This window comes from Miscanthus floridulus, chromosome 8 (genome assembly GCF_019320115.1).
Source record: "Miscanthus floridulus cultivar M001 chromosome 8, ASM1932011v1, whole genome shotgun sequence".
NCBI lineage: Eukaryota > Viridiplantae > Streptophyta > Magnoliopsida > Poales > Poaceae > Miscanthus > Miscanthus floridulus.
The window spans coordinates 167,144,622-167,153,485 of record NC_089587.1 but is presented as its reverse complement, the minus strand read 5'-3'; the positions used below and the strand labels follow the sequence as shown (position 1 = coordinate 167,153,485).

At 42.4% G+C, this 8,864-nt stretch overlaps 1 pseudogene; it reads left to right on the top strand.

The window, feature by feature from the left end:
- The first annotated feature begins 1,704 nt into the window (after positions 1–1,704).
- Positions 1,705–2,835, top strand: LOC136473941 (ethylene-responsive transcription factor ABR1-like; annotated as a pseudogene).
- Positions 2,836–8,864: the final 6,029 nt, after the last annotated feature.

Sequence of the window (8,864 nt, the reverse complement as noted above, 5' to 3'; positions counted from 1 at the left end):
TTATAGATCTCATCAAGAGCTATAACATTCACATAAAAAGTATCTCCGTTTCACACCATATAAGAAATATATGATTTTTTCAAGGCGACAAGCGCGTGTATGCGATTAATATACTGCGGAAATGTTGTTTATTTTTTTAGCAACTTAACAATCTCAAATGAAAAAATTCAAAACTATAAAGTTGAAGATCTCGTCGAGAGCTACAATTTTCATATAAAAATCATCTTCATCCAAGGTCGTACGAAAAAGATATGATTTTTTCCTAATTTTCACATCATTTTTTAGGAGGGGCAAAATGGTCATTTCTAGATCAACTTAAACTTAACCGATTTTGACAGAAATGGCAATGAGAGAAGTGTGAATTATTCCGATGACAGTCAGGGAAGTTCAAAATTTTCGATGGCAGTAAGAGAAGAGGTAAAATTTCTAATAACACTGAGGGAATTGACTCTAATTAAGATTAAGACGAGACAACCACACAAAAACCACGTGTAATGGAAGAAAATATGAGTAGAGCGTACAGTACCAAAGCTCTATCTAACCTGATATATAGTAGTGGCACGAGATGACTGCACTCATCGACGTACTGATATGCAAGTACTTGTTCCGTTTTAAAATAAATGCACATCTTACTTTTTGAGAAATCAATTTTTTAAGTTTGAACACATATATAAAAAATACTATATTGATATTTATAATATATAATAAGTATTATTAAATGTATAGTGAAAAATATTTTCATAATAAATAATATATTGCATATAAATGTTTATAATATTTTTTTATAAAACTATCCCAACTTAAAAGAAATTGATTTATCAAAAATCAAGATGTGTACTAAACAAATACTGTATGTCTGGTGCCATTTCCAAGGAACCGATTAGAGGATCACGTGCTCTCCATCCCTGGGGTATGCATGCTCCTTAGGAGAGAATGTCAAATCAACAAGACAAGAACATGAATCTTCTAGTATTTCACAGAAGAATTTAAACCTTCTAGTACATGTACTCTATCGGTTCCAAAATAAACTTACATCATGTTTAAGGAGAAATTAATCCTTTTTAGTTTAACTAGATATATAAAAAACAAAATCGATATCGATAAATATGTTTGTTATAAAATTATACATGACGAGTATCATATACTAGTATGTTTTAGTATTTTTTATATTTGAAGATGTAGTCATTTTGGCACAGAGGAAGTAGATGCTTCAGAAAGTTCTAAGGATACTTTGAATGCCATGGCTATCCTAGAAGAGTCGGCAGCGACGGTGCAGCGCGTACGCGGTCCTTCGTCTGCGCAAGCCCAACCGGTGTGTGGCGGTGTCCACCTTTGGCCCTCAAGACTTGTTGACTCATGATGATCCAGAAGCTAGGAGTAGAGCAACATGGTTATTGGCGTGATGTCAGCTTCATGTTCCTGATGATCCATTTCATTTTTGTAGAATGAGAATTTTCCGCTAGTTCTCGAAGTTTCTTGAATGAGAATATCTCGGCCCGTTCTTCCAGCATTGCCGTGTGCGCGGATTGTTCGTGCATTCGTCTCGTATCCGTTATGGAACACACGCTGGCACGCTGCTGTACTTGCTTGCTTCCAAAATCAGCCGGATCACAGCTACTGACACTCTGACAGTAACAGGACAAGCGAGCTGCTCCTATATATACACGGATAGAAGTACTAGTACACACGACCGAGATACGAGAACGCGGAGGCAGCATAACAGGGCAACAGATGCGGCCACCTCCTTGGTCCCCGCCGGCACCGACGGCGGCGGCCTCACGCGAGGCCATGGAGGCGGCAGCCATCGTGGCCGCCCTGACGCACGTCATTGCCGGTGGCCGTACAGAAACGCTGACGCAAACGCCAGCGCCGTTGTCCGCGCCGTCACTCGTCGTGCCGCCGTGTCCGTGGGCGTCAACAATGGGCTGCCGCTGCCATCATGGACACGTCAGGCCGGCGGCGAGCCAAGGCGGGACCGGGACGTCCCCGCCGCCGCACATTGTCCCGGGTACCTCTGTTCGCTCTCCTGCACCCGTCGCGTCGCCTCGCCCGGGTGGATGCTCACGTGGTTCTCTTGTCTTCAGCCTCTGCAGTGGAAGATCGCATTGCGCCCGCGCCGCCGCGCTTGACGGCGGCGTCGCCATCACAAGCTCCGACGGCACGCACGTGGGCGCAGGGGACGACGGAGAAGGCGATGCCGCCGCCGGCGCGGCGTAGCTACCGCGGGGTGAGGCGTCGGCCATGGGGCAAGTGGGCGGCGGAGATCCGGGACCCCAAGAAGGCGGCGCGCGTCTGGCTCGGCACGTTCGTGACCCCCGAGGACGCGGCGCGCGCCTACGACGCGGCGGCGCTCCGTCTCCGCGGGAGCCGCGCCAAGCTCAACTTTCCAGAGGACGCGTAGTCGCTCCGTCGCCCGCCGGTCGCCGTGGGTTCTTCTCCGCAGTCGCGTTCTCGATTGGATTTGGATGGCACCACGGGCAGCTCGCCGCCGTGGCCGGAGATGATGTACCGGAGGGACGCCGGGACGGATGGGTTCGTGGTGGGCGGTGAAAATAATGGCCGGTTCTTGGGTTTCTGGAGCATCGGAACTTCGTCGCCGTTCGCCCAAGCCTGTATGTTCCAGTGCTCCCATCGTCGTCGCTCCTATGCTTTGTGTGAGCCACGGAACAGGGAGCAGCGGAATAGAAGACGCGGGGAATGGTTGGGGCTTGGCCACTTGGGAGAAAAGCAAGAGCCTCAGAGGACTTGTAGGATAGGAATCACCGTCTCGGCTTTCTTTGTTGTTGGTTTTTTTTTTCGAGTTTCTTTTCTTGTTTCTTTTTACTTCTGTGTACACGTGATATTGTTTTACCCTTTTTTGAATTCAAATTATATTTCCGGTAGGCCAATTTCTCTCTAACTAAATTTTCATCCACAAAGTGACGGATAGAACGGCCATGTTCGGTTTATCCTGTATTCCAGCTTGTTTTTTTCAGTCGGAACAGTATTTTTCTCTCGTAACTAATTCAGTCAGAACAGTATTTTTCAGCCAGTTTCAGCCAAATTTCAGACCAGCAAACTGGGGCCAACGTACCATCAATTCTCAAAAGTCGGCTCAAACTACACTATCGCACGGGTTCATATTTCTCAAATCAGTTCAAACCGTATTATCTTATAGTAGTCGTACATTGTGTAACTTTTTCATCATGTGACAATATACTCTCTATCAACTATCTTTATCAGGGATGACAGTGAGTTGGGTAAGATGCAGATAGAGCAAATACCCTCCGACGAGGATACACGAAACATTAGGGGCCTATTTGTTTGGAATTTCTGGGAGTTTTTTACCTTTCAAAAGTAAAAGAAAAGCTCTTGTAAGCCAAAAAGCCTAAAATATTTTATTCTAATTATGTTTTGCGTGATTTTATAGTTCATAAAACATCAACAAATATATGTGTCAGCGCAAAAATATGGTAGCCGCGTCGGGTGGACACGCAGCAAGCCGGAACGATCTGGAGATCTGCCTGGCTTCAACGCAGGAGCGGTCGATCCTGCGAATTTCCAAGAGCGTGTCAGTCAATTTGACCTGCAATTAACAAAGGAAAAAAGGTTATCAGTAATTTAGGGTGGAACCTGCCAGTTTTGCCCAAACAGTTCCAAGTATGCCGCTTCGGGAGCAGTCAGACGGGGAAATCGACTAAATAGCCGATACGAGAAGAAATTGACTGTTAAGGACTGTGACGCTCGCGGGTCATGAATGATTTATGATGACAAGTACAATGCACCCAGATATAAGTAACATCATTAGCTAGGTGGATATGACCAGTGTAAAGCATTGAGCCGATAAGTTTAACGAGAAAAGATATAACATGTGAACAAATCGACTGCCTAGTACAGATGAATCTACAAATGATCTGAATCTAATCTGTTGCCATCAATAGTAAGGTTCGATCGGATCGATACAGCTATGATAATGATAATAAACTAAAGCCAAAAAATCTATAAAACCATATATATGTTGACAGGTTCATGAAAAACATGCTATATGCTGTGAAAGCAGAGGCGAATCGGCTAAAATAGGCGATTCGGGTAAAAAAGGGGGTTACAGCATGTGAACAATGGACTATCTAATACGGATAGATCTATAAACTCATCAGATCTGACCTGTTATCCTTAACAATGGAGTTCGACCAGATCGATGGCAGCCATAATAAAGACATCGAACTTTTAAAATAAACAGATCTATTCGCATTTAACAGAATCATGAAGACACACGGTAAGCGTTGAAGTATGGGCGATCGACTATTTAGCCGATGCAGACATAGCAAACAGACAAGGTCACGCCTAGTCGAAAGTAAATCTATCAACTAGCATACTCCGATCTAAAGTGCTAACAGTGGGGATCGACCGGATCATTACAGTCATAATAGCAAGCTATAGACCAGATTCAATTAGCTAGTAAATCTTCTCAAGATTAGACATGCCTTAGCCACGTACTATGCATGATCAAGATCGAAGTAAAACAGCCGATAAAACATAATCCGTCGTTTTAAAGTAAGAATTATCGTAGTGTGACAAAATAAACGACAGACTAAAAGGATGTGAGGCCGATCTAGATCGATCTTGATTGGGCAGGTTGATATTGCTGAAACTAATGGCAACAAGAACATCAGCAAGATCGGTAATTTAATGAATCTACACGAAGGATGCCATCTTTAGGCAGAGCCGATAACTTGACCTTAATCTAATTCGAGCAGTGGAGGTCAAACTTAACCGATTCAGCCGTACTTGAACTAGATAAGGTTCGATAACTGACTTATACTAGAGCTCGTAAGAGGTCGGCTGGACCGATGCAGCCTTACAAACAGAAGTATAAGCCATGACGGTACTTACAGATAAGCCAGAGGTCGACCGGATCGATGCAGCCCTGCTTGTCGAAAAACTCACCGAGATCTACAGTACTCCTACTCCTAAGGGTTGGCGTGAAGCCGAAAAAGTAATTGGTATGGATTGATTGTATATTTTTTACAATAGCCGGGGTCCAATATTTATACCCGGTACCTAAGCATGAATCCTACTCAAGTATGACTCATTATAATCTTTGAAAAAAAACATTCCTAACTTAAGATAACTTGGACCCTAATTTTCTCTTTTTTAGAGTCCGACATATTTTTCCGACGCCAACCGTAGCTCATTGACGTTATCTACTCATGTCATCTGAAGAGAGTTGATCCCAGTATCGCATCTAAATCAGCTGATATTGATCCTTATGCAATCGATTCCTTGTTGACGTAATCTTAGAAGCTTCGAGTTCCCGCGTTCTTCTTCCTAAATTTTGGTGTAAACACATGCCCCCCCCAATTTTGGGATAAAAATGATTTTATTCCAAAATTTCTATTTATCGGATCACCATGTCACAACCGTTTATTCCAAAATATACGCGTGACTCTTGATATTCTCAGTCCGAATTTTATATAATACCCCAACAGTATCATTTCTGATTCATTCGGCCCATTCGCTTTCCCCTTCTTCTTTGAGCGAGCCTCAACAACCAAAACCGCCACCACTAGAGCTCCAACCCTAGCAGTTCTTCCTCTGCTCGAGCTGTTCATTAAGTCATTCCTCTGCAACCTTTTTTGGATTCAGATCTATTCCAACCAAAATGGTGACTAGTGACCATATCCCTAAGGTACATCCCTAAATTTCTGCCCTTCAACTATCAGCCGATGCTCTGTATTTTTTCTCTTTCTTAAGTTTATCTCATTTGGCTCTCTAGGGGATGGAAAATGAAATTATGATCCCTTCATCTATTGTTCCAAATGCTTATTACCTTGGACCCATGGGAGATGCTAATCCTTCAGATTTTATCAACCAGGAAACCAATCAAATTCCTTTTAGGCAGTCCGAGGTAGATCTATCTTCTTAGAACACCAAAAATTTCTTTAGGAATTGGCCCAAAATGCCTAAGGGATGGAGAGAACCAGTTCCGTAGAGTGTCAGACAAAAAGGGCGGAGACTGGGAAGTTTACGATTTAAGCCAATGTCTGACCCTTTCACTATCTGGAATGGAGAGAAATTATTCACTCCTAATTGTCGCTTCTTACTTCTGGTCCAACACCTTGAATGCTTTCGTCTTTGGTCATGGCCCAATGACTATTACCTTGGCCGATGTTTATATGTTGACCGGCCTTAGAATAATAGGACCAATGCAGCCATATGAACTCCTAGGTGCTGGGTCATAGAAACTGGCCAAAATATCGGACTATATAGGATGGGCAAGCTACATCCAGAACCACATCGAGAATGAATCAACTGTTAGCGAAAGAGAACATGTGGCTTTTCTAAACATGTGGTTAGAAAGATTCATCTTCTGTGGGTCATCTTGTGGTCCGACTTACAATCATAAACTCATGGCAGAGCATCTAGCAGTTGGCATCGAGATTCCTCTTGGAAAGTATCTATTGGGATCAGCTTACCATTTGATGCATCAGGTGGCCGCTCAGTTGCTAAAAAATGAAATAGTGCACACCATCAACGGCCCTTGGTGGTTAATACAAATGTGGTTAAATTTGTATATGCATAAGATTGTAAAGCCAAATCTTCAGAATTTGAGCTTTCCCTCCTCAACTTTGATGAAGAATACAGAGGCAAAGAAGGAAGAACCCATAAGTGCATGAACTATGGTGAAGCTGCATCGGTCATAACAGTTACTATCGATGTTGGTTATCTCTTCAAGAAGTTTTATAGAGTGTTTGATGCAGATATTCTAACTTGGCTACCCTATGATGAGGATAAGAACAATGAGTTGGTCTTCTCATTCAAATTTAAATTTGAATCAGGCTGCCCAGATGAAATGGCAGCTGCAATCTTCAATTCCTTCATCAAACCTTGTGTTCTTCCAACCGAATTTCATCATGATCATGGCAAAATGTCTACAGGTTCCTTCCTTCCAGGTAACCTTCCAACCTATGAGTTTTACAATCCTTCTTTCGTAGCTCGTCAGTTTGGTCTTGGTCAACTGCCCCCCAACTATTTTTCAAAGATATACTAAAACCGAGAGAAGGCATTAGTGAGGCAATGGAAGCTTCTAGAGTTTTCCAATTATGATCAAATCTTCCTTCCCTCTATCTACATGAATGGACCAAAGCCTCCTTCACTTTTCATTTATATGATTCCTGGTGGCAAGAGTGGCACTTCCACCTCTTCTGTAGGCCAATTCATCCTAATTGTATAGCTCTGGATGAAGATTTTGCTTCTGATTGTGAGGTAATCAGTTAACTCCTTTTCTTCCATAAAGATCATCTACTAAAGTTCCTCTATCAACTTATCTAATAGGACTCCCTTGTAGGATGCTGAATTCAATCCCCCAGTTGTGGACAGAAAAGGGTATACCATAGAGTACTATTCGTCGTGCCCATCCTCAAGAATGGGATCAACCGCACCCACACTGAAAAAACTGATGAAAACCCAAGCTGCATCTATAATTATAACATATCAATCTTCAAAATGCAAGGCATCCCAAGGGACAACCCAGAAAACCATTACTGGGAAAAGGCTTCACAGAACAAGACCATCAACTGCTCAGGTAAAATAATTCATCATTTTCTCAAAATGATATTCAATTTCTGATCCTCTTTCCTCACAGTTATCAACCATTGCATCCCAATCTGCTCTGGGTGTAGAACTGTTGTCCTAGGCATTTAAATCAACATCAACTAAACTTTCATTGGCCGATCCTCAAAAGGAGCCAATTTCGGTTGAACCAACCGATGCTTCTAAGACTGCAGAAGATGACAACCCTTCCACTTCACTTCCTGATGTTGCCAAGGTATCCCCTCAAAATTCTTAATTCTTATTCAATTTCTATGTTTCTCTGACCACTTATCACGCCAGATGCTCCCTAAGGAAACATTCACACAAGAGCAGGAGTCTAATAGTTTACCCATTGACAATGATCCTATTATTGTTGTCACCCAGACTGTTGATTCTCCAGTTCAGCACATAACTGATGGTAATAAAATCATATATCTATTTTATCCTCTTGCAACAAACATGAACTGAAAAAATCTTCCTCGATGTTTGCAGATACCAATGTTAAAAGTTCAGAGTTGATTCAACCAGATACTATTAGTGCATCATCAGTTGTTCCTTCTCCTTAGATAAAGACTACCCTAGAGAAGGTACTATATCTCCTTATTCTTCTCATTTTCAAACAACTTGTTACTTCTTAACAAAACTTTTCTTTCCCACCTGCAGGTACTTAACTCACCAATCCTGAGCTACTCTTTTAATCTTGAAGAGTATATAGATGAAGATGAAATCAGCTCATCAGCCACTTCTTCTAAAGAAGCTTTATCAGAAGAGACCAGAAATCGGCTAAGGGACATATTGCTGATGCTTGAGAAGGATATAGCCGATTTGGTCTAAGATCCAGATTCGATGCAAAGAGTCTTCTTAGCCATTAAGGATAATTTAACCCCAGATCTCATCAAAGTCTTGTCACCTTTATCCATCATTGAAGATCAAGCCCCAAAGGTGAAGAAGGCTTAGAGGAATCTGTCTAACCGTGAAACTTTGATGGCCAAGAAGTATTCCAATAAACAAGAGGCCAAAGAATTTGCACAAATGATTGACAATCTGAAGAATTCTTCTTCCAGAATTGAACCAGATTTGAATCAGCTGAGAGCTAGACATGCTGAGCTTGAGAAAGAACTAGAAAGTGTGAAGGCTGCCATCGATTATCATGAGTCCAACTTGGTTCAGATTCCCAATGCTATCAAACAGAAGAAACAAGAGATGCTAACCAAGGTCAAAGAAGGCAAGGCCATCTGTAGCAGTCTTAAGGATATTCCTGGATCAGCTGAAGAAGACAAGCAACAGATCAC